This window comes from Rhipicephalus microplus, chromosome 1 (genome assembly GCF_043290135.1).
Source record: "Rhipicephalus microplus isolate Deutch F79 chromosome 1, USDA_Rmic, whole genome shotgun sequence".
In the NCBI taxonomy this organism is placed as follows: Eukaryota; Metazoa; Arthropoda; class Arachnida; order Ixodida; family Ixodidae; genus Rhipicephalus; species Rhipicephalus microplus.
In genome coordinates this window covers 13,535,053-13,561,395 of record NC_134700.1, presented here as the reverse complement: position 1 = coordinate 13,561,395, position 26,343 = coordinate 13,535,053, and the positions used below count along the sequence as shown (strand labels likewise).

Here is a 26,343-nt window from a genome sequence, read left to right as displayed (position 1 = left end):
TTGCCCACGGCTCGTCACTCTTTCATCCACTTTTCTTTCTTCTTATTTACATTCCATTGGTTCTAATAACTTCCCCTGTACATTCCTTGGCATTACTGTCTGTTAGATCTCATTATATTGTGGTAAAACACGCAAAAACGAGCCCTTAGGTATACACTTCTTTCCCTTATTTCATTGAATGAGGGTCTCATACTCGCAGAATTGGTGTGTTTAGGTTGTATAAGAGGGACAATTAATCAGCTGCCCGCTCACAATAAGTTCACGTGCTACGTGATGCCAAACATGCGCATAGGAGTGTTTTCACATTTGTCGTTTGGCTTATAAATGGCACTGACTGTCACTCCTACTTCAAATTCACATATATACTCATAAAAGTGGATGGAGGGAAGGTAGCTGTGGTAGATCAGTGGTTAGAGCATCGAACGCGTTATTCGAAGGTCGAAGGTTCGATTCCACCCACGGCTGGTTATTTTTTTATCCACTTTTCTTTCTTCTTATTTACATTCCATTGGTTCAAATAACTTCCATGTACATTCCTTGGCATTACGGTCTGTTAGATCTCATTATATTGTGTTAAAACACGCAAAAACGAGCCCTTAGGTATACACTTCTTTCCCTTATTTCATTGAACGAGGGTCTCGTACTGGCAGACTTGGTGTCTTTGGGTTGTATAAGAGGGACAATAAATCAGCTGCCCGCTCATAATAAGTTCACGTGCTACGTGACGCCAAACATGCGCATAAGAGTGTTTTCACCATCGTCGTTTTGCTTATAGATGGTGCTGACTGTCACTCCTTCTTCTGAATTCACATATAAACTCAGAAAAGTGGATGGAGGGAAGGCCGCTGTGGTAGCTCAGTGGTTAGAGCATCGAACGTGCTATTTGAAGGTCGTAGGTTCGATTCCTGCCCACGGCTGTTTATTTTTCATCCACTTTTCTTTCTTCTTATTTACATTCCATTGGTTCTAATAACTTCCCCTGTACATTCCTTGGCATTACTCTCTGTTAGATCTCATTATTATTGTGTTAAAACACGGAAAAACGAGCGCTTAGGTATACACTTTTTTCCCTTATTTCAATGAACGAGGGTCTCGTACTGGCAGACTTGGTGTCTTTAGGTTGTATAAGAGGGACAATTAATCAGCTGCCCGCTCATAATAAGTTCACGTGCTACGTGACGCCAAACATGCGCATAAGAGTGTTTTCACAATCGTTGTTTTGCTTATAGATGGTGCTGACTGCCACTCCTTCTTCTGAATTCACATATAAACTCAAAAAAGTGGATGGAGGGAAGGCCGCTGTGGTAGCTCAGTGGTTAGAGCATCGAACGTGTTATTTGAAGGTCGTAGGTTTGATTCCTGCCCACGGCTGGTTATTTTTTCATCCACTTTTCTTTCTTCTTATTTACATTTCATTGGTTCTAATAACTTCCCCTGTACATTTCTTGGCATTACTGTCTGTTAGATCTCAATAATATTGTGTTAAAATACGGAAAAACAAAGCCCCTAGGTATACACTTCTTTCCCTTATTTCATTGAACGAGGGTCTCGTACACGCAGAATTCGTGTGTTTAGGTTGTATAAGAGGGACAATTAATCAGCTGCTCGCTCATAATAAGTTCACGTGCTACGTGACGCCAAACATGCGCATAGGAGTGTTTTCACAATTGTCGTTTGGTTTATAGATGGCGCTGACTGTCACTCCTTCTTTTAGGTTCACATATAAGCTCAAAAAAGTGGATGGAAGGAAGGCCGCTGTGGTAGCTCAGTGGTTAGAGCATCGAACGCGTTATTTGAAGGTCGTATGTTCGATTCCTGCCCACGGCTCGTTACTCTTTCATCCACTTTTCTTTCTTCTTATTTACATTCCATTGGTTCTAATAACTTCCCCTGCACATTCCTTGGCATTACTGTCGGTTAGATCTCATTAATATTGTGTTAAAACACGCAAAAACGAGCCCTTAGGTATACACTTCTTTCCCTTATTTTAATGAACAAGGGTCTCGTACTCGCAGAAGTGGTGTGTTTAGGTTGTATAAGAGGAACAATTAGTCAGCTGCCCGCTAAGAATAAGTTCACGTGCTACGTGACGCCAAACATGCGCATAGGAGTGTTTTCACATTCGTCGTTTGGCTTATAGATGGCGCTGACTGTCACTCCTTCTTCTGAGTTCACATATAAACTCAAAAAAGTGGATGGCGGGAAGGCAGCTGTGGTAGATCAGTGGTTAGAGCATCGAACACGTTATTCGAAGGTCGTAGGTTCGATTCCTGCCCACGGCTGGTTATTTTTTCATCCACTTTTCTTTCTTCTTATTTACATTCCATTGGTTCTGATAACTTCCCCTGTACATTTCTTGGCATTACTGTCTGTTAGATCTCATTATTATTGTGTTAAAACACGAAAAAACGAGCCCTTAGGTTTACACTTCTTTCCCCTATTTCATTGAGCTAGGGTCTCGTACTGGCAGACTTGGTGTGTTTAGGTTGTATGAGAGGGACAATTATTCAGCTGCCCGCTCATAATAAGTTCACGTGCAACGTGACGCCAAACATGTGCATAAGTGTGTTTTCACATTCGTCGTTTGGCTTATAGATGGCGCTGACTGTCACTCCTACTTCTAAATTCACATATAAACTCATAAAAGTGGATGGAGGGAAGGCAGCTGTGGTAGATCAGTGGTTAGAGCATCGAACGCGTTATTCGAAGGTCGTAGGTTCGATTCCGCCCACGGCTGGTTATTTTTTCATCCACTTTTCTTTCTTCTTATTTACATTCCATTGGTTCAAATAACTTCCCCTGTACATTCCTTGGCATTACTGTCTGTTAGATGTCATTATTAATGTGTTAAAACACGGAAAAACAAGCGCTTAGGTATACACTTTTTTCCCTTATTTCATTGAACGAGGGTCTCGTACTGGCAGACTTGGTGTCTTTAGGTTGTATAAGAGGGACAATTAATCAGCTGCCCGCTCATAATAAGTTCACGTGCTACGTGACGCCAAACATGCGCATAAGAGTGTTTTCACAATCGTTGTTTTGCTTATAGATGGTGCTGACTGTCACTCCTTCTTCTGAATTCACATATAAACTCAAAAAAGTGGATGGAAGGAAGGCCGCTGTGGTAGCTAAGTGGTTAAAGCATCGAACGCGTTATTCGAAGGTCGTAGGTTTGATTCCTGCCCACGGCTGGTTATTTTTTCATCCACTTTTCTTTCTTCTTATTTACATTCCATTGGTTCTAACAACTTCCCCTGTACATTCCTTGGCATTACTGTCTGTTAGATCTCAATAATATTGTGTTAAAACACGAAAAACGAGCCCTTAGGTATACACTTTTTTCCCTTATTTCATTGAACGAGGGTCTCGTACTGGCAGACGTGTTGTGTTTAGGTTGTATAAGAGGGACAATTAATCAGCTGCCCGCACACAATAAGTTCACGTGCTACGTGATGCCAAACATGCGCATAGGAGTGTTTTCACATTTGTCGTTTGGCTTATAGATGGCGCTGACTGTCACTCCTTCTTCTAAGTTCACATATAAACTCAAAAAAGTGGATGGATGGAAGGCCGCTGTGGTAGCTCAGTGGTTAGAGCATCGAACGCGTTATTTAAAGGTCGTATGTTCGATTCTTGCCCACGGCTCGTCACTCTTTCATCCACTTTTCTTTCTTATTTACATTCCATTTGTTCTAATAACTTCCCCTGTACATTCCTTGGCATTACTGTCTGTTAGATCTCATTATATTGTGTTAAAACACGCAAAAACGAGCCCTTAGGTATACACTTCTTTCCCTTATTACAATGAACGAGGGTCTCGTACTAGCAGACTTGGTGTGCTTAGGTTGTAGAGGAGGGACAATTAATCAGCTGCTCGCTCATTATAAGTTCACGTGCTACGTGACGCCAAACATGCGCATAGGAGTGTTTTCACATTCGTCGTTTGGCTTATAGATGGCGCTGACTGCCACTCCTTCTTCTAAGTTCACATATAAACTCAAAAAAGTGGATGGAGGGAAGGCAGCTGTGGTAGATCAGTGGTTAGAGCATCGAACGCGTTATTCGAAGGTCGTAGGTTCGATTCCTGCCCACGGCTGGTTATTTTTTCATCCACTTTTCTTTCTTCTTATTTAGATTCCATTGGTTCTAATAACTTCCCCTGTACATTCCTTGGCATTACTGTCTGTTAGATCTCAATATAATTGTGGTAAAACACGAAAAAACAAAGCCCCTAGGTATACACTTCTTTCCCTTATTTCATTGAATGAGGGTCTCGTACTCGCAGAATTGGTGTGTTTAGGTTGTATAAAAGGGACAATTAATCAGCTGCCCGCTCACAATAAGTTCACGTGCTACGTGACGCTAAACATGCGCATAAGAGTGTTTTCACATTCGTTGTTTGGCTTATAGATGGCGCTGACTGTCACTCCTACTTCCAAATTTACATATAAACTCAAAAAAGTGGATGGAGGGAAGGCCGCTGTGGCAGCTCAGTGATTAGACCATCGAACGCGTTATTTGAAGGTCGTAGGTTCGATTTCTGCCCACGGCTTGTTATTTTTTCATCCACTTTTCTTTCTTCCTATTTACATTCCATTGGTTCTAATAACTTCCCCTGTACGTTCCTTGGCATGACTGTCTGTTAGATCTCATTATTATTGTGTTAAAACACGAAAAAACGAGCCCTTAGGTTTACACTTCTTTCCCCTATTTCATTGAGCTAGGGTCTCGTACTGGCAGACTTGGTGTGTTTAGGTTGTATGAGAGGGACAATTAATCAGCGTCCCGATCATAATAAGTTCACGTGCTACGTGACGCCAAACATGCGCATAAGAGTGTTTTCACAATCGTTGTTTTGCTTATAGATGGTGCTGACTGTCACTCCTTCTTGTGAATTCACATATAAACTCAAAAAAGTGGATGGAAGGAAGGCCGCTGTGGTAGCTAAGTGGTTAAAGCATCGAACGCGTTATTCGAAGGTCGTAGGTTTGATTCCTGCCCACGGCTGGTTATTTTTTCATCCACTTTTCTTTCTTCTTATTTACATTCCATTGGTTCTAACAACTTCCCCTGTACATTCCTTGGCATTACTGTCTGTTAGATCTCAATAATATTGTGTTAAAACACGAAAAACGAGCCCTTAGGTATACACTTTTTTTCCTTATTTCATTGAACGAGGGTCTCGTAATGGCAGACGTGTTGTGTTTAGGTTGTATAAGAGGGACAATTAATCAGCCGCCCGCACACAATAAGTTCACGTGCTACGTGATGCCAAACATGCGCATAGGAGTGTTTTCACATTTGTCGTTTGGCTTATAGATGGCGCTGACTGTCACTCCTTCTTCTAAGTTCACATATAAACTCAAAAAAGTGGATGGATGGAAGGCCGCTGTGGTAGCTCAGTGGTTAGAGCATCGAACGCGTTATTTAAAGGTCGTATGTTCGATTCTTGCCCACGGCTCGTCACTCTTTCATCCACTTTTCTTTCTTATTTACATTCCATTTGTTCTAATAACTTCCCCTGTACATTCCTTGGCATTACTGTCTGTTAGATCTCATTATATTGTGTTAAAACACGCAAAAACGAGCCCTTAGGTATACACTTCTTTCCCTTATTACAATGAACGAGGGTCTCGTACTAGCAGACTTGGTGTGCTTAGGTTGTAGAGGAGGGACAATTAATCAGCTGCTCGCTCATTATAAGTTCACGTGCTACGTGACGCCAAACATGCGCATAGGAGTGTTTTCACATTCGTCGTTTGGCTTATAGATGGCGCTGACTGCCACTCCTTCTTCTAAGTTCACATATAAACTCAAAAAAGTGGATGGAGGGAAGGCAGCTGTGGTAGATCAGTGGTTAGAGCATCGAACGCGTTATTCGAAGGTCGTAGGTTCGATTCCTGCCCACGGCTGGTTATTTTTTCATCCACTTTTCTTTCTTCTTATTTAGATTCCATTGGTTCTAATAACTTCCCCTGTACATTCCTTGGCATTACTGTCTGTTAGATCTCAATATAATTGTGGTAAAACACGAAAAAACAAAGCCCCTAGGTATACACTTCTTTCCCTTATTTCATTGAATGAGGGTCTCGTACTCGCAGAATTGGTGTGTTTAGGTTGTATAAAAGGGACAATTAATCAGCTGCCCGCTCACAATAAGTTCACGTGCTACGTGACGCTAAACATGCGCATAAGAGTGTTTTCACATTCGTTGTTTGGCTTATAGATGGCGCTGACTGTCACTCCTACTTCCAAATTTACATATAAACTCAAAAAAGTGGATGGAGGGAAGGCCGCTGTGGCAGCTCAGTGATTAGACCATCGAACGCGTTATTTGAAGGTCGTAGGTTCGATTTCTGCCCACGGCTTGTTATTTTTTCATCCACTTTTCTTTCTTCCTATTTACATTCCATTGGTTCTAATAACTTCCCCTGTACGTTCCTTGGCATGACTGTCTGTTAGATCTCATTATTATTGTGTTAAAACACGAAAAAACGAGCCCTTAGGTTTACACTTCTTTCCCCTATTTCATTGAGCTAGGGTCTCGTACTGGCAGACTTGGTGTGTTTAGGTTGTATGAGAGGGACAATTAATCAGCGTCCCGATCATAATAAGTTCACGTGCTACGTGACGCCAAACATGCGCATAAGAGTGTTTTCACAATCGTTGTTTTGCTTATAGATGGTGCTGACTGTCACTCCTTCTTGTGAATTCACATATAAACTCAAAAAAGTGGATGGAAGGAAGGCCGCTGTGGTAGCTAAGTGGTTAAAGCATCGAACGCGTTATTCGAAGGTCGTAGGTTTGATTCCTGCCCACGGCTGGTTATTTTTTCATCCACTTTTCTTTCTTCTTATTTACATTCCATTGGTTCTAACAACTTCCCCTGTACATTCCTTGGCATTACTGTCTGTTAGATCTCAATAATATTGTGTTAAAACACGAAAAACGAGCCCTTAGGTATACACTTTTTTTCCTTATTTCATTGAACGAGGGTCTCGTAATGGCAGACGTGTTGTGTTTAGGTTGTATAAGAGGGACAATTAATCAGCCACCCGCACACAATAAGTTCACGTGCTACGTGATGCCAAACATGCGCATAGGAGTGTTTTCACATTTGTCGTTTGGCTTATAGATGGCGCTGACTGTCACTCCTTCTTCTAAGTTCACATATAAACTCAAAAAAGTGGATGGATGGAAGGCCGCTGTGGTAGCTCAGTGGTTAGAGCATCGAACGCGTTATTTAAAGGTCGTATGTTCGATTCTTGCCCACGGCTCGTCACTCTTTCATCCACTTTTCTTTCTTCTTATTTACATTCCATTGGTTCTAATAACTTCCCCTGTACATTCCTTGGCATTACTGTCTGTTAGATCTCATTATATTGTGGTAAAACACGCAAAAACGAGCCCTTAGGTATACACTTCTTTCCCTTATTTCATTGAATGAGGGTCTCATACTCGCAGAATTGGTGTGTTTAGGTTGTATAAGAGGGACAATTAATCAGCTGCCCGCTCACAATAAGTTCACGTGCTACGTGATGCCAAACATGCGCATAGGAGTGTTTTCACATTTGTCGTTTGGCTTATAAATGGCACTGACTGTCACTCCTACTTCAAATTCACATATATACTCATAAAAGTGGATGGAGGGAAGGTAGCTGTGGTAGATCAGTGGTTAGAGCATCGAACGCGTTATTCGAAGGTCGAAGGTTCGATTCCACCCACGGCTGGTTATTTTTTTATCCACTTTTCTTTCTTCTTATTTACATTCCATTGGTTCAAATAACTTCCATGTACATTCCTTGGCATTACGGTCTGTTAGATCTCATTATATTGTGTTAAAACACGCAAAAACGAGCCCTTAGGTATACACTTCTTTCCCTTATTTCATTGAACGAGGGTCTCGTACTGGCAGACTTGGTGTCTTTGGGTTGTATAAGAGGGACAATAAATCAGCTGCCCGCTCATAATAAGTTCACGTGCTACGTGACGCCAAACATGCGCATAAGAGTGTTTTCACCATCGTCGTTTTGCTTATAGATGGTGCTGACTGTCACTCCTTCTTCTGAATTCACATATAAACTCAGAAAAGTGGATGGAGGGAAGGCCGCTGTGGTAGCTCAGTGGTTAGAGCATCGAACGTGCTATTTGAAGGTCGTAGGTTCGATTCCTGCCCACGGCTGTTTATTTTTCATCCACTTTTCTTTCTTCTTATTTACATTCCATTGGTTCTAATAACTTCCCCTGTACATTCCTTGGCATTACTCTCTGTTAGATCTCATTATTATTGTGTTAAAACACGGAAAAACGAGCGCTTAGGTATACACTTTTTTCCCTTATTTCAATGAACGAGGGTCTCGTACTGGCAGACTTGGTGTCTTTAGGTTGTATAAGAGGGACAATTAATCAGCTGCCCGCTCATAATAAGTTCACGTGCTACGTGACGCCAAACATGCGCATAAGAGTGTTTTCACAATCGTTGTTTTGCTTATAGATGGTGCTGACTGCCACTCCTTCTTCTGAATTCACATATAAACTCAAAAAAGTGGATGGAGGGAAGGCCGCTGTGGTAGCTCAGTGGTTAGAGCATCGAACGTGTTATTTGAAGGTCGTAGGTTTGATTCCTGCCCACGGCTGGTTATTTTTTCATCCACTTTTCTTTCTTCTTATTTACATTTCATTGGTTCTGATAACTTCCCCTGTACATTTCTTGGCATTACTGTCTGTTAGATCTCAATAATATTGTGTTAAAATACGGAAAAACAAAGCCCCTAGGTATACACTTCTTTCCCTTATTTCATTGAACGAGGGTCTCGTACACGCAGAATTCGTGTGTTTAGGTTGTATAAGAGGGACAATTAATCAGCTGCTCGCTCATAATAAGTTCACGTGCTACGTGACGCCAAACATGCGCATAGGAGTGTTTTCACAATTGTCGTTTGGTTTATAGATGGCGCTGACTGTCACTCCTTCTTTTAAGTTCACATATAAGCTCAAAAAAGTGGATGGAAGGAAGGCCGCTGTGGTAGCTCAGTGGTTAGAGCATCGAACGCGTTATTTGAAGGTCGTATGTTCGATTCCTGCCCACGGCTCGTTACTCTTTCATCCACTTTTCTTTCTTCTTATTTACATTCCATTGGTTCTAATAACTTCCCCTGCACATTCCTTGGCATTACTGTCGGTTAGATCTCATTAATATTGTGTTAAAACACGCAAAAACGAGCCCTTAGGTATACACTTCTTTCCCTTATTTCAATGAACAAGGGTCTCGTACTCGCAGAAGTGGTGTGTTTAGGTTGTATAAGAGGAACAATTAGTCAGCTGCCCGCTAAGAATAAGTTCACGTGCTACGTGACGCCAAACATGCGCATAGGAGTGTTTTCACATTCGTCGTTTGGCTTATAGATGGCGCTGACTGTCACTCCTTCTTCTGAGTTCACATATAAACTCAAAAAAGTGGATGGCGGGAAGGCAGCTGTGGTAGATCAGTGGTTAGAGCATCGAACACGTTATTCGAAGGTCGTAGGTTCGATTCCTGCCCACGGCTGGTTATTTTTTCATCCACTTTTCTTTCTTCTTATTTACATTCCATTGGTTCTGATAACTTCCCCTGTACATTTCTTGGCATTACTGTCTGTTAGATCTCATTATTATTGTGTTAAAACACGAAAAAACGAGCCCTTAGGTTTACACTTCTTTCCCCTATTTCATTGAGCTAGGGTCTCGTACTGGCAGACTTGGTGTGTTTAGGTTGTATGAGAGGGACAATTATTCAGCTGCCCGCTCATAATAAGTTCACGTGCAACGTGACGCCAAACATGTGCATAAGTGTGTTTTCACATTCGTCGTTTGGCTTATAGATGGCGCTGACTGTCACTCCTACTTCTAAATTCACATATAAACTCATAAAAGTGGATGGAGGGAAGGCAGCTGTGGTAGATCAGTGGTTAGAGCATCGAACGCGTTATTCGAAGGTCGTAGGTTCGATTCCGCCCACGGCTGGTTATTTTTTCATCCACTTTTCTTTCTTCTTATTTACATTCGATTGGTTCAAATAACTTCCCCTGTACATTCCTTGGCATTACTGTCTGTTAGATGTCATTATTAATGTGTTAAAACACGGAAAAACAAGCGCTTAGGTATACACTTTTTTCCCTTATTTCATTGAACGAGGGTCTCGTACTGGCAGACTTGGTGTCTTTAGGTTGTATAAGAGGGACAATTAATCAGCTGCCCGCTCATAATAAGTTCACGTGCTACGTGACGCCAAACATGCGCATAAGAGTGTTTTCACAATCGTTGTTTTGCTTATAGATGGTGCTGACTGTCACTCCTTCTTCTGAATTCACATATAAACTCAAAAAAGTGGATGGAAGGAAGGCCGCTGTGGTAGCTAAGTGGTTAAAGCATCGAACGCGTTATTCGAAGGTCGTAGGTTTGATTCCTGCCCACGGCTGGTTATTTTTTCATCCACTTTTCTTTCTTCTTATTTACATTCCATTGGTTCTAACAACTTCCCCTGTACATTCCTTGGCATTACTGTCTGTTAGATCTCAATAATATTGTGTTAAAACACGAAAAACGAGCCCTTAGGTATACACTTTTTTCCCTTATTTCATTGAACGAGGGTCTCGTACTGGCAGACGTGTTGTGTTTAGGTTGTATAAGAGGGACAATTAATCAGCTGCCCGCACACAATAAGTTCACGTGCTACGTGATGCCAAACATGCGCATAGGAGTGTTTTCACATTTGTCGTTTGGCTTATAGATGGCGCTGACTGTCACTCCTTCTTCTAAGTTCACATATAAACTCAAAAAAGTGGATGGATGGAAGGCCGCTGTGGTAGCTCAGTGGTTAGAGCATCGAACGCGTTATTTAAAGGTCGTATGTTCGATTCTTGCCCACGGCTCGTCACTCTTTCATCCACTTTTCTTTCTTATTTACATTCCATTGGTTCTAATAACTTCCCCTGTACATTCCTTGGCATTACTGTCTGTTAGATCTCATTATATTGTGTTAAAACACGCAAAAACGAGCCCTTAGGTATACACTTCTTTCCCTTATTACAATGAACGAGGGTCTCGTACTAGCAGACTTGGTGTGCTTAGGTTGTAGAGGAGGGACAATTAATCAGCTGCTCGCTCATTATAAGTTCACGTGCTACGTGACGCCAAACATGCGCATAGGAGTGTTTTCACATTCGTCGTTTGGCTTATAGATGGCGCTGACTGCCACTCCTTCTTCTAAGTTCACATATAAACTCAAAAAAGTGGATGGAGGGAAGGCAGCTGTGGTAGATCAGTGGTTAGAGCATCGAACGCGTTATTCGAAGGTCGTAGGTTCGATTCCTGCCCACGGCTGGTTATTTTTTCATCCACTTTTCTTTCTTCTTATTTAGATTCCATTGGTTCTAATAACTTCCCCTGTACATTCCTTGGCATTACTGTCTGTTAGATCTCAATATAATTGTGGTAAAACACGAAAAAACAAAGCCCCTAGGTATACACTTCTTTCCCTTATTTCATTGAATGAGGGTCTCGTACTCGCAGAATTGGTGTGTTTAGGTTGTATAAAAGGGACAATTAATCAGCTGCCCGCTCACAATAAGTTCACGTGCTACGTGACGCTAAACATGCGCATAAGAGTGTTTTCACATTCGTTGTTTGGCTTATAAATGGCGCTGACTGTCACTCCTACTTCCAAATTTACATATAAACTCAAAAAAGTGGATGGAGGGAAGGCCGCTGTGGCAGCTCAGTGATTAGACCATCGAACGCGTTATTTGAAGGTCGTAGGTTCGATTTCTGCCCACGGCTTGTTATTTTTTCATCCACTTTTCTTTCTTCCTATTTACATTCCATTGGTTCTAATAACTTCCCCTGTACGTTCCTTGGCATGACTGTCTGTTAGATCTCATTATTATTGTGCTAAAACACGAAAAAACGAGCCCTTAGGTTTACACTTCTTTCCCCTATTTCATTGAGCTAGGGTCTCGTACTGGCAGACTTGGTGTGTTTAGGTTGTATGAGAGGGACAATTAATCAGCGTCCCGATCATAATAAGTTCACGTGCTACGTGACGCCAAACATGTGCATAAGTGTGTTTTCACATTCGTCGTTTGGCTTATAGATGGCGCTGACTGTCACTCCTACTTCTAAATTCACATATAAACTCATAAAAGTGGATGGAGGGAAGGCAACTGTGGTAGATCAGTGGTTAGAGCATCGAACGCGTTATTCGAAGGTCGTAGGTTCGATTCCGCCCACGGCTGGTTATTTTTTCATCCACTTTTCTTTCTTCTTATTCACATTCCATTGGTTCTAATAACTTCCCCTGTACATTCCTTGGCATGACTGTCTGTTAGATCTCATTATATTGTGTTAAACACGGAAAAACGAGCCCTTAGGTATACACTTCTTTCCTCTATTTCATTGAGCTAGGGTGTCGTACTGGCAGACTTGGTGTGTTTAGGTTGTATAAGAGGGACAATTAATCAGCTGCCCGCTCATAATAAGTTCACGTGCTACGTGATGCCAAACATATGCATAAGAGTGTTTTCACATTCGTCGTTTGGCTTATAGATGGCGCTGACTGTCACTCCTTCTTCTAAGTTCACATATAAACTCAAAAAAGTGGATGGAAGGAAGGCCGCTGTGGTAGGTCAGTGGTTAAAGCATCGAACGCGTTATTTGAAGGTCGTATGTTCGATTCCTGCCCACGGCTCGTTACTCTTTCATCCACTTTTCTTTCTTCTTATTTACATTCCATTGGTTCTAATAACTTCCTCTGTACATTCCTTGGCATTACTGTCTGTTAGATCTCATTAATATTGTGTTAAAACACGCAAAAACGAGCCCTTAGGTATACACTTCTTTCCCTTATTTCATTGAACGACGGTCTCGTACTGGCAGACTTGGTGTGTTTAGGTTGTATAAGAGGGACAATTAATCAGCTGCTCGCTCATAATAAATTCACGTGCTACGTGACGCCAAACATGCGCATAGGAGTGTTTTCACATTCGTCGTTTGGCTTATAGATGGCGCTGACTGTCACTCCTTCTTCTGAGTTCACATATAAACTCAAAAAAGTGGATGGCGGGAAGGCAGCTGTGGTAGATCAGTGGTTAGAGCATCGAACACGTTATTCGAAGGTCGTAGGTTCGATTCCTGCCCACGGCTGGTTATTTTTTCATCCACTTTTCTTTCTTCTTATTTACATTCCATTGGTTCTGATAACTTCCCCTGTACATTCCTTGGCATTACTGTCTGTTAGATCTCATTAATATTGTGTTAAAACACGAAAAAACGAGCCCTTAGAATTACACTTCTTTCTCCTATTTCATTGAGCTAGGGTCTCGTACTGGCAGACTTGGTGTGTTTAGGTTGTATGAGAGGGACAATTATTCAGCTGCCCGCTCATAATAAGTTCACGTGCTACGTGACGCCAAACATGTGCATAAGTGTGTTTTCACATTCTTTGTTTGGCTTATTGATGGCGCTGACTGTCACTCCTACTTCTAAATTCACATATAAACTCATAAAAGTGGATGGAGGGAAGGCAGCTGTGGTAGATCAGTGGTTAGAGCATCGAACGCGTTATTCGAAGGTCGTAGGTTCGATTCCGCCCACGGCTGGTTATTTTTTCATCCACTTTTCTTTCTTCTTGTTTACATTCCATTGGTTCAAATAACTTCCCCTGTACATTCCTTGGCATTACTGTCTGTTAGATGTCATTATTATTGTGTTAAAACACGGAAAAACGAGCGCTTAGTATACACTTTTTTCCCTTATTTCATTGAACGAGGGTCTCGTACTGGCAGACTTAGTGTCTTTAGGTTGTATAAGAGGGACAATTATTCAGCTGCCCGCTCATAATAAGTTCACGTGCTACGTGACGCCAAACATGCACATAAAAGTGTTTTCACAATCGTTGTTTTGCTTATAGATGGTGCTGACTGTCACTCCTTCTCCTGAATTCACATATAAACTAAAAAAAGTGGATGGAGGGAAGGCCGCTGTGGTAGCTCAGTGGTTAGAGCATCGAACGTGTTATTTGAAGGTCGTAGGTTTGATTCCTGCCCACGGCTGTTTATTTTTTCATCCAGTTTTCATTCTTCTTATTTACATTCCAATGGTTCTAATAACTTCCCCTGTACATTCCTTGGCATTACTGTCCGTTAGATGTCATTATTATTGTGTTAAAACACGAGAAACGAGCCCTTAGGTATACACTTCTTTCCCTTATTTCATTGAACGAGTGTCTCGTACCGGCAGAATTGGTGTGTTTAGGTTGTATAAGAGGGACAATTAGTCAGCTGCCCGCTCCTAATAAGTTCACGTGCTACGTGACGCCAAACATGCGCATAAGAGTGTTTTCACATTCGTCGTTTGGCTTATAGATGGCGCTGACTGTCACTCCTTCGTCTAAGTTCACATATAAACTAAAAAAAGTGGATGGATGGAAGGCCGCTGTGGTAGCTCAGTGGTTAGAGCATCGAACGCGTTATTTAAAGGTCGTATGTTCGATTCCTGCCCACGGCTCGTTACTCTTTCATCCACTTTTCTTTCTCCCTATTTACATTTCATTGGTTCTAATAACTTCCCCTGTACGTTCCTTGGCATGACTGTCTGTTAGATCTCATTAATATTGTGTTAAAACACGAAAAAACGAGCCCTTAGGTTTACACTTCTTTCCCCTATTTCATTGAGCTAGGGTCTCGTACTGGCAGACTTGGTGTGTTTAGGTTGTATGAGAGGGACAAATAATCAGCTGCCCGCTCATAATAAGTTCACGTGCTACGTGACGCCAAACATGTGCATAAGTGTGTTTTCACATTCGTGGTTTGGTTTATAAATGGCACTGACTGTCACTCCTACTTCAAATTCACATATATACTCATAAAAGTGGATGGAGGGAAGGTAGCTGTGGTAGATCAGTGGTTAGAGCATCGAACGCGTTATTCGAAGGTCGTAGGTTCGATTCCACCCACGGCTGGTTATTTTTTTATCCACTTTTCTTTCTTCTTATTTACATTTCATTGGTTCAAATAACTTCCATGTACATTCCTTGGCATTACGGTCTGTTAGATCTCATTATATTGTGTTAAAACAGGCAAAAACGAGCCCTTAGGTATACACTTCTTTCCCTTATTTCATTGAACGAGGGTCTCGTACTGGCAGACTTGGTGTCTTTGGGTTGTATAAGAGGGACAATAAATCAGCTGCCCGCTCATAATAAGTTCACGTGCTACGTGACGCCAAACATGCGCATAAGAGTGTTTTCACCATCGTCGTTTTGCTTATAGATGGTGCTGACTGTCACTCCTTCTTCTGAATTCACATATAAACTCAGAAAAGTGGATGGAGGGAAGGCCGCTGTGGTAGCTCAGTGGTTAGAGCATCGAACGTGTTATTTGAAGGTCGTAGGTTCGATTCCTGCCCACGGCTGGTTATTTTTTCATCCACTTTTCTTTCTTCTTATTTACATTCCATTGGTTCTAATAACTTCCCCTGTACATTCCTTGGCATTACTCTCTGTTAGATCTCATTATTATTGTGTAAAAACACGGAAAAACGAGCGCTTAGGTATACACTTTTTTCCCTTATTTCATTGAACGAGGGTCTCGTACTGGCAGACTTGGTGTCTTTAGGTTGTATAGGAGGGACAATTAATCAGCTGCCCCCTCATAATAAGTTCACGTGCTACGTGACGCCAAACATGCGCATAAGAGTGTTTTCACAATCGTTGTTTTGCTTATAGATGGTGCTGACTGTCACTCCTTCTTCTGAATTCACATATAAACTCAAAAAAGTGGATGGAGGGAAGGCCGCTGTGGTAGCTCAGTGGTTAGAGCATCGAACGTGTTATTTGAAGGTCGTAGGTTTGATTCCTGCCCACGGCTGGTTATTTTTTCATCCACTTTTCTTCTTATTTACATTTCATTGGTTCTAATAACTTGCCCTGTACATTTCTTGGCATTACTGTCTGTTAGATCTCAATAATATTGTGTTAAAATACGGAAAAACAAAGCCCCTAGGTATACACTTGTTTCCCTTATTTCATTGAACGAGGGTCTCGTACTCGCAGAATTCGTGTGTTTAGGTTGTATAAGAGGGACAATTAATCAGCTGCTCGCTCATAATAAGTTCACGTGCTACGTGACGCCAAACATGCGCATAGGAGTGTTTTCACAATCGTCGTTTGGTTTATAGATGGCGCTGACTGTCACTCCTTCTTTTAAGTTCACATATAAGCTCAAAAAAGTGGATGGAAGGAAGGCCGCTGTGGTAGCTCAGTGGTTAGAGCATCGAACGCGTTATTTGAAGGTCGTATGTTCGATTCCTGCCCACGGCTCGTTACTCTTTCATCCACTTTTCTTTCTTCTTATTTACATTCCATTGGTTCTAATAACTTCCCCTGCACATTCCTTGGCATTACTGTCGGTTAGATCTCATTAATATTGTGTTAAAACACGCAAAAACGAGCCCTTAGGTATACACTTCTTTCCCTTATTTCAATGAACAAGGGTCTCGTACTCGCAGAAGTGGTGTGTTTAGGTTGTATAAGAGGAACAATTAGTCAGCTGCCCACTCAGAATAAGTTCACGTGCTACGTGACGCCAAACATGCGCATAGGAGTGTTTTCACATTCGTCGTTTGGCTTATAGATGGCGCTGACTGTCACTCCTTCTTCTGAGTTCACATATAAACTCAAAAAAGTGGATGGCGGGAAGGCAGCTGTGGTAGACCAGTGGTTAGAGCATCGAACACGTTATTCGAAGGTCGTAGGTTCGATTCCTGCCCACGGCTGGTTATTTTTTCATCCACTTTTCTTTCTTCTTATTTACATTCCATTGGTTCTGATAACTTCCCCTGTACATTCCTTGGCATTACTGTCTGTTAGATCTCATTATTATTGTGTTAAAACACGAAAAAACGAGCCCTTAGGTTTACACTTCTTTCCCCTATTTCATTGAGCTAGGGTCTCGTACTGGCAGACTTGGTGTGTTTAGGTTGTATGAGAGGGACAATTATTCAGCTGCCCGCTCATAATAAGTTCACGTGCAACGTGACGCCAAACATGTGCATAAGTGTGTTTTCACATTCGTCGTTTGGCTTATAGATGTCGCTGACTGTCACTCCTACTTCTAAATTCACATATAAACTCATAAAAGTGGATGGAGGGAAGGCAGCTGCGGTAGATCAGTGGTTAGAGCATCGAACGCGTTATTCGAAGGTCGTAGGTTCGATTCCGCCCACGGCTGGTTATTTTTTCATCCACTTTTCTTTCTTCTTATTTACATTCCATTGGTTCAAATAACTTCCCCCGTACATTCCTTGGCATTACTTTCTGTTAGATGTCATTATTAATGTGTTAAAACACGGAAAAACGAGCGCTTAGGTATACACTTTTTTCCCTTATTTCATTGAACGAGGGTCTCGTACTGGCAGACTTGGTGTCTTTAGGTTGTATAAGAGGGACAATTAATCAGCTGCCCGCTTATAATAAGTTCACGTGCTACGTGACGCCAAACATGCGCATAAGAGTGTTTTCACAATCGTTGTTTTGCTTATAGATGGTGCTGACTGTCACTCCTTCTTCTGAATTCACATATAAACTCAAAAAAGTGGATGGAAGGAAGGCCGCTGTGGTAGCTAAGTGGTTAAAGCATCGAACGCGTTATTCGAAGGTCGTAGGTTTGATTCCTGCCCACGGCTGGTTATTTTTTCATCCACTTTTCTTTCTTCTTATTTACATTCCATTGGTTCTAACAACTTCCCCTGTACATTCCTTGGCATTACTGTCTGTTAGATCTCAATAATATTGTGTTAAAACACGAAAAACGAGCCCTTAGGTATACACTTTTTTTCCTTATTTCATTGAACGAGGGTCTCGTAATGGCAGACGTGTTGTGTTTAGGTTGTATAAGAGGGACAATTAATCAGCCGCCCGCACACAATAAGTTCACGTGCTACGTGATGCCAAACATGCGCATAGGAGTGTTTTCACATTTGTCGTTTGGCTTATAGATGGCGCTGACTGTCACTCCTTCTTCTAAGTTCACATATAAACTCAAAAAAGTGGATGGATGGAAGGCCGCTGTGGTAGCTCAGTGGTTAGAGCATCGAACGCGTTATTTAAAGGTCGTATGTTCGATTCTTGCCCACGGCTCGTCACTCTTTCATCCACTTTTCTTTCTTCTTATTTACATTCCATTGGTTCTAATAACTTCCCCTGTACATTCCTTGGCATTACTGTCTGTTAGATCTCATTATATTGTGTTAAAACACGCAAAAACGAGCCCTTAGGTATACACTTCTTTCCCTTATTTCATTGAATGAGGGTCTCGTACTAGCAGACTTGGTGTGCTTAGGTTGTAGAGGAGGGACAATTAATCAGCTGCTCGCTCATTATAAGTTCACGTGCTACGTGACGCCAAACATGCGCATAGGAGTGTTTTCACATTCGTCGTTTGGCTTATAGATGGCGCTGACTGCCACTCCTTCTTCTAAGTTCACATATAAACTCAAAAAAGTGGATGGAGGGAAGGCAGCTGTGGTAGATCAGTGGTTAGAGCATCGAACGCGTTATTCAAAGGTCGTAGGTTCGATTCCTGCCCACGGCTGGTTATTTTTTCATCCACTTTTCTTTCTTCTTATTTAGATTCCATTGGTTCTAATAACTTCCCCTGTATATTCCTTGGCATTACTGTCTTTTAGATCTCAATATAATTGTGGTAAAACACGGAAAAACAAAGCCCCTAGGTATACACTTCTTTCCCTTATTTCATTGAATGAGGGTCTCGTACTCGCAGAATTGGTGTGTTTAGGTTGTATAAAAGGGACAATTAATCAGCTGCCCGCTCACAATAAGTTCACGTGCTACGTGACGCTAAACATGCGCATAAGAGTGTTTTCACATTCGTCGTTTGGCTTATAGATGGCGCTGACTGTCACTCCTACTTCCAAATTCACATATAAACTCAAAAAAGTGGATGGAGGGAAGGCCGCTGTGGCAGCTCAGTGATTAGACCATCGAACGCGTTATTTGAAGGTCGTAGGTTCGATTTCTGCCCACGGCTTGTTATTTTTTCATCCAATTTTCTTTCTTCCTATTTACATTCCATTGGTTCTAATAACTTCCCCTGTACGTTCCTTGGCATGACTGTCTGTTAGATCTCATTAATATTGTGTTAAAACACGCAAAAACGAGCCCTTAGGTATACACTTCTTTCCCTTATTTCATTGAACGACGGTCTCGTACTGGCAGACTTGGTGTCTTTGGGTTGTATAAGAGGGACAATAAATCAGCTGCCCGCTCATAATAAGTTCACGTGCTACGTGACGCCAAACATGCGCATAAGAGTGTTTTCACCATTGTCGTTTTGCTTATAGATGGTGCTGACTGTCACTCCTTCTTCTGAATTCACATATAAACTCAGAAAAGTCAATGGAGGGAAGGCCGCTGTGGTAGCTCAGTGGTTAGAGCATCGAACGTGTTATTTGAAGGTCGTAGGTTCGATTCCTGCCCACGGCTGGTTATTTTTTTCATCCACTTTTCCTTCTTGTTATTTACATTCCATTGGTTCTAATAACTTCCCCTGTACATTCCTTGGCATTACTGTCTGTTAGATCTCAATAATATTGTGTTAAAACACGGAAAAACAGAGCTCCTAGGTATACACTTCTTTCCCTTATTTCATTGAATGAGGGTCTCGTACTCGCAGAATTGGTGTGTTTAGGTTGTATAAGAGGGACAATTAATCAGCTGCCCGCTCACAATAAGTTCACGTGCTACGTGACGCCAAACATGCGCATAAGAGTGTTTTCACATTCGTCGTTTGGCTTATAGATGGCGCTGACTGTCACTCCTTCTTCTAAGTTCACATATAAACTCAAAAAAGTGGATGGAGGGAAGGCCGCTGTGGTAGCTCAGTGGTTAGAGCATCGAACGTGTTATTTGAAGGTCGTAGGTTTGATTCCTGCCCATGGCTGGTTATTTTTTCATCCACTTTTCTTTCTTCTTATTTACATTCCATTGGTTCAAATAACTTCCCCTGTACATTCCTTGGCATTACTGTCTGTTAGATCTCATTATTATTGTGTTAAAACATGGAAAAACGAGCGCTTAGGTATACACTTTTTTCCCTTATTTCATTGAACGAGGGTCTCGTACTGGCAGACTTGGTGTCTTTAGGTTGTATAAGAGGGACAATTAATCAGCTGCCCGCTCATAATAAGTTCACGTGCTACGTGACGCCAAACATGCGCATAAGAGTGTTTTCACAATCGTTGTTTTGCTTATAGATGGTGCTGACTGTCACTCCTTCTTCTGAATTCACATATAAATTAAAAAAAGTGGATGGAGGGAAGGCCGCTGTGGTAGCTCAGTGGTTAGAGCATCGAACGAGTTATTTGAAGGTCGTAGGTTTGATTCCTGCCCATGGCTGGCTATTTTTTCATCCACTTTTCATTCTTCTTATTTACATTCCATTGGTTCTAATAACTTCCCCTGTACATTCCTTGGCATTACTGTCTGTTAGATCTCATTATTATTGTGTTAAAACACGGAAAAATGAGCCCTTAGGTATACACTTCTTTCCCTTATTTCATTGAACGAGTGTCTCGTACTGGCAGAATTGGTGTGTTTAGGTTGTATAAGAGGGACATTTAGTCAGCTGCCCGGTCCTAATAAGTTCACGTGCTACGTGACGCCAAACATGCGCATAAGAGTGTTTTCACATTCGCCGTTTGGCTTATAGATGGCGCTGACTGTCACTCCTTCGTCTAAGTTCACATATAAACTCAAAAAAGTGGATGGATGGAAGGCCGCTGTGGTAGCTCAGTGGTTAGAGCATCGAACGCGTTATTTAAAGGTCGTATGTTCGATTCCTGCCCATGGCTCGTTACTCTTTCATCCACTTTTTTTCTTCTTATTTACAATACATTGATTCAAATAACTTCCCCTGTACATTCCTTGGCATTTCTGTCTGTTATATCTCATTAATATTGTGTTAAAACACGCAAAAACGAGCCCTTAGGTATACACTTCTTTCCCTTATTTCATTGAACGAGGGTCTCGTACTGGAAGACTTGGTGTCTTTGGGTTGTATAAGAGGGACAATAAATCAGCTGCCCGCTCATAATAAGTTCACGTGCTACGTGACGCCAAACATGCGCATAAGAGTGTTTTCACCATCGTCGTTTTGCTTATAGATGGTGCTGACTGTCACTCCTTCTTCTGAATTCACATATAAACTCAGAAAAGTGGATGGAGGGAAGGCCGCTGTGGTAGCTCAGTGGTTAAAGCATCGAACGTGTTATTTGAAGGTCGTAGGTTCGATTCCTGCCAACGGCTGGTTATATTTTCATCCACTTTTCTTTCTTCTTATTTACATTCCATTGGTTCTAATAACTTCCCCTGTACACTCCTTGGCATTACTGTCTGTTACATCCCATTATTATTGTGTTAAAACACGGAAAAACGAGCGCTTAGGTATACACTTTTTTTCCCTTATTTCATTGAACGAGGGTCTCGTACTGGCAGACTTGGTGTCTTTAGGTTGTATAAAAGGGACAATTAATCAGCTGCCCGCTCATAATAAGTTCACGTGCTACGTGACGCCAAACATGCGCATAAGAGTGTTTTCACAATCGTTGTTTTGCTTATAGATGGTGCTGACTGTCACTCCTTCTTCTGAATTCACATATAAACTCAAAAAAGTGGATGGAAGGAAGGCCGCTGTGGTAGCTCAGTGGTTAGAGCATCGAACGCGTTATTCGAAGGTCGTAGGTTCGATTCCTGCCCACGGCTGGTTATTTTTCATCCACTTTTCTTTCTTCTTATTTACAATCCATTGGTTCTAATAACTTCCCCTGTACACTCCTTGGCATTACTGTCTGTTAGATCCCATTATTATTGTGTTAAAACACGGAAAAACGAGCGCTTAGGTATACACTTTTTTCCCTTATTTCATTGAACGAGGGTCTCGTACTGGCAGACGTGTTGTGTTTAGGTTGTATAAGAGGGACAATTAATCAGCTGCCCGCACACAATAATTTCACGTGCTACGTGACGCCAAACATGCGCATAGGAGTGTTTTCACATTTGTCGTTTGGCTTATAGATGGCGCTGACTGTCACTCCTTCTTCTAAGTTCACATATAAACTCAAAAAAGCGGATGGATGGAAGGCCGCTGTGGTAGCTCAGTGGTTAGAGCATCGAACGCTTTATTTAAAGGTCGTATGTTCGATTCCTGCCCACGGATCGTTACTCTTTCATCCACTTTTCTTTCTTCTTATTTACATTCCATTGGTTCTAATAACTTCCCCTGTACATTACTTGGCATTACTGTCTGTTAGATCCCATTATTATTGTGTTAAAACACGGAAAAACGAGCGCTTAGGTATACACTTTTTCCCTTATTTCATTGAACGAGGGTCTCGTACTGGCAGACTTGGTGTCTTTAGGTTGTATAAGAGGGACAATTAATCAGCTGCCCGCTCATAATAAGTTCACGTGCTACGTGACGCCAAACATGCGCATAAGAGTGTTTTCACAATCGTTGTTTCGCTTATAGATGGTGCTGACTGTCACTCCTTCTTCTGAATTCACATATAAACTCAAAAAAGTGGATGGAAGGAAGGCCGCTGTGGTAGCTCAGTGGTTAAAGCATCGAACGCGTTATTCGAAGGTCGTAGGTTCGATTCCTGCCCACGGCTGGTTATTTTTTCATCCGCTTTTCTTTCTTCTTATTTACATTCCATTGGTTCTAATAACTTCCCCTGTACATTACTTGGCATTACTGTCTGTTAGATCTCATTATATTGTGTTAAAACACGCAAAAATGAGCCCTTAGGTATACACTTCTTTCCCTTATTACAATGAACGAGGGTCTCGTACTGGCAGACTTGGTGTGCTTAGGTTGTAGAGGAGGGACAATTAATCAGCTGCTCACTCATTATAAGTTCACGTGCTACGTGACGCCAAACATGCGCATAGGAGTGTTTTCACATTCGTCGTTTGGCTTATAGATGGCGCTGACTGCCACTCCTTCTTCTAAGTTCACATATAAACTCATAAAAGTGGATGGAGGGAAGGCAGCTGTGGTAGATCAGTGGTTAGAGCATCGAACGGGTTATTCGAAGGTCGTAGGTTCGATTCCGCCCACGGCTGGTGATTTTTCATCCACTTTTCTTTCTTCTTATTTACATTCCATTGGTTCAAATAACTTCCCCTCTACATTCCTTGGCATTACTGTCTGGTAGATGTCATTATTAATGTGTTAAAACACGCAAAAACGAGCCCTTAGGTATACAATTCTTTCCCTTATTACAATGAACGAGGGTCTCGTACTAGCAGACTTGGTGTGCTTAGGTTGTAGAGGAGGGACAATTAATCAGCTGCTCGCTCATTATAGGTTCACGTGCTACGTGACGCCAAACATGCGCATAGGAGTGTTTTCACATTCGCCGTTTGGCTTATAGATGGCGCTGACTGCCACTCCTTCTTCTAAGTTCACATATAAACTCAAAAAAGTGGATGGAGGGAAGGCAGCTGTGGTAGATCAGTGGTTAGAGCATCGAACGCGTTATTCGAAGGTCGTAGGTTCGATTCCTGCCCACGGCTGGTTATTTTTTCATCCACTTTTCTTTCTTCTTATTTACATTCCATTGGTTCTAATAACTTCCCCTGTACATTCCTTGGCATTACTGTCTGTTAGATCTCAATATAATTGTGGTAAAACATGGAAAAACAAAGCCCCTAGGTATACACTTCTTTCCCTTATTTCATTGAATGAGGGTCTCGTACTCGCAGAATTGGTGTGTTTAGGTTGTATAAAAGGGACAATTAATCAGCTGCCTGCTCACAATAAGTTCACGTGCTACGTGACGCCAAACATGCGCATAAGAGTGTTTTCACATTCGTCGTTTGGCTTATAGATGGCGCTGACTGTCACGCCTACTTCCAAATTCACATATAAGCTCAAGAAAGTGGAGCGAGGGAAGGCCGCTGTGGTAGCTCAGTGATTAGACCATCGAAGGCGTTATTTGAAGGTCGTAGGTTCGATTTCTGCCCACGGCTTGTTAATTTTTCATCCACTTTTCTTTCTTCCTATTTACATTCCATTGGTTCTAATAACTTCCCCTGTACGTTCCTTGGCATGACTGTCTGTCAGATCTCATTAATATTGTGTTAAAACACGAAAAAACGAGCCCTTAGGTTTACACTTCTTTCCCCTATTTCATTGAGCTAGGGTCTCGTACTGGCAGACTTGGTGTGTTTAGGCTGTATGAGAGGGACAATTCATCAGCTGCCCGATCATAATAAGTTCACGTGCTACGTGACGCCAAACATGTGCATAAATGTGTTTTCACATTCGTCGTTTGGCTTATAGATGGCGCTGACTGTCACTCCTACTTCTAAATTCACATATAAACTCATAAAAGTGGATGGAGGGAAGGCAGCTGTGGTAGATCAGTGGTTAGAGCATCGAACGCGTTATTCGAAGGTCGTAGGTTCGATTCCGCCCACGGCTGGTTATTTTTTCATCCACTTTTCTTTCTTCTTATTTACATTCCATTGGTTCAAATAACTTCCCCTGTACATTCCTTGGCATTACTGTCTGTTAGATCTCAATAATATTGTGTTAAAACACGGAAAAACGAGCGCTTAGGTATACACTTTTTTCCCTTATTTCATTGAACGAGGGTCTCGTACTGGCAGACTTGGTGTCTTTAGGTTGTATAAGAGGGACAATTAATCAGCTGCCCGCTCATAATAAGTTCACGTGCTACGTGACGCCAAACATGCGCATAAGAGTGTTTTCACAATCGTTGTTTCGCTTATAGATGGTGCTGACTGTCACTCCTTCTTCTGAATTCACATATAAACTCAAAAAAGTGGATGGAAGGAAGGCCGCTGTGGTAGCTCAGTGGTTAAAGCATCGAACGCGTTATTCGAAGGTCGTAGGTTCGATTCCTGCCCACGGCTGGTTATTTTTTCATCCACTTTTCTTTCTTCTTATTTACATTCCATTGGTTCTAATAACTTCTCCTGTACATTACTTGGCATTACTGTCTGTTAGATCTCATTATATTGTGTTAAAACACGCAAAAATGAGCCCTTAGGTATACACTTCTTTCCCTTATTACAATGAACGAGGGTCTCGTACTGGCAGACTTGGTGTGCTTAGGTTGTAGAGGAGGGACAATTAATCAGCTGCTCACTCATTATAAGTTCACGTGCTACGTGACGCCAAACATGCGCATAGGAGTGTTTTCACATTCGTCGTTTGGCTTATAGATGGCGCTGACTGCCACTCCTTCTTCTAAGTTCACATATAAACTAAAAAAAGTGGATGGAGGGAAGGCAGCTGTGGTAGATCAGTGGTTAGAGCATCGAACGCGTTATTCGAAGGTCGTAGGTTCGATTCCTGCCCACGGCTGGTTATTTTTTCATCCACTTTTCTTTCTTCTTATTTACATTCCATTGATTCTAATAACTTCCCCTGTACATTCCTTGGCATTACTGTCTGTTAGATCTCAATATAATTGTGGTAAAACATGGAAAAACAAAGCCCCGAGGTATACACTTATTTCCCTTATTTCATTGAATGAGGGTCTCGTACTCGCAGAATTGGTGTGTTTAGGTTGTATAAAAGGGACAATTAATCAGCTGCCTGCTCACAATAAGTTCACGTGCTACGTGACGCCAAACATGCGCATAAGAGTGTTTTCACATTCGTCGTTTGGCTTATAGATGGCGCTGACTGTCACGCCTACTTCCAAATTCACATATAAGCTCAAAAAAGTGGATGGAGGGAAGGCCCCTGTGGTAGCTCAGTGATTAGACCATCGAACGCGTTATTTGAAGGTCGTAGGTTCGATTCCTGCTCACGGCTGGTTATTTTTTCATCCACTTTTCTTTCTTCTTATTTACATTCCATTGGTTCTAGTAACTTCCCCTGCACATTCCTTGACATGACTGTCTGTTAGATCTCATTAATATTGTGTTAAACGCGGAAAAACGAGCCCTTAGGTATACACTTCTTTCCTCTATTTCATTGAGCTAGGGTCTCGTACTGGCAGACTTGGTGTGTTTAGGTTGTATAAGAGGAACAATTAATCAGCTGCCCGCTCATAATAAGTTCACGTGCTACGTGATGCCAAACATATGCATAAGTGTGTTTTCACATTCGTCGTTTGGCTTATAGATGGAACTGACTGTCACTCCTATTTCTAAATTCACATATAAACTCATAAAAGTGGGTGGAGGGAAGGCAGCTGTGGTAGATCAGTGGTTAGAGAATCGAACGCGTTATTCGAAGGTCGTAGGTTCGA

General features: G+C 41.8%; 4 non-coding genes across 4 annotated transcripts; all 4 read left to right on the top strand.

The window, feature by feature from the left end:
- Positions 1-844: 844 nt before the first annotated feature.
- TRNAA-UGC (transfer RNA alanine (anticodon UGC)) lies at positions 845-917 on the top strand. The gene has a single exon. It is a non-coding gene; the product is annotated as a tRNA-Ala (tRNA).
- Positions 918-8,109: 7,192 nt separating this feature from the next.
- On the top strand, positions 8,110-8,182 carry TRNAA-UGC (transfer RNA alanine (anticodon UGC)). The gene has a single exon. It is a non-coding gene; the product is annotated as a tRNA-Ala (tRNA).
- Positions 8,183-15,374: 7,192 nt separating this feature from the next.
- TRNAT-UGU (transfer RNA threonine (anticodon UGU)) lies at positions 15,375-15,447 on the top strand. The gene has a single exon. It is a non-coding gene; the product is annotated as a tRNA-Thr (tRNA).
- A 4,017-nt stretch (positions 15,448-19,464) lies between these two features.
- TRNAT-UGU (transfer RNA threonine (anticodon UGU)) lies at positions 19,465-19,537 on the top strand. Its single transcript has one exon. It is a non-coding gene; the product is annotated as a tRNA-Thr (tRNA).
- Positions 19,538-26,343: the final 6,806 nt, after the last annotated feature.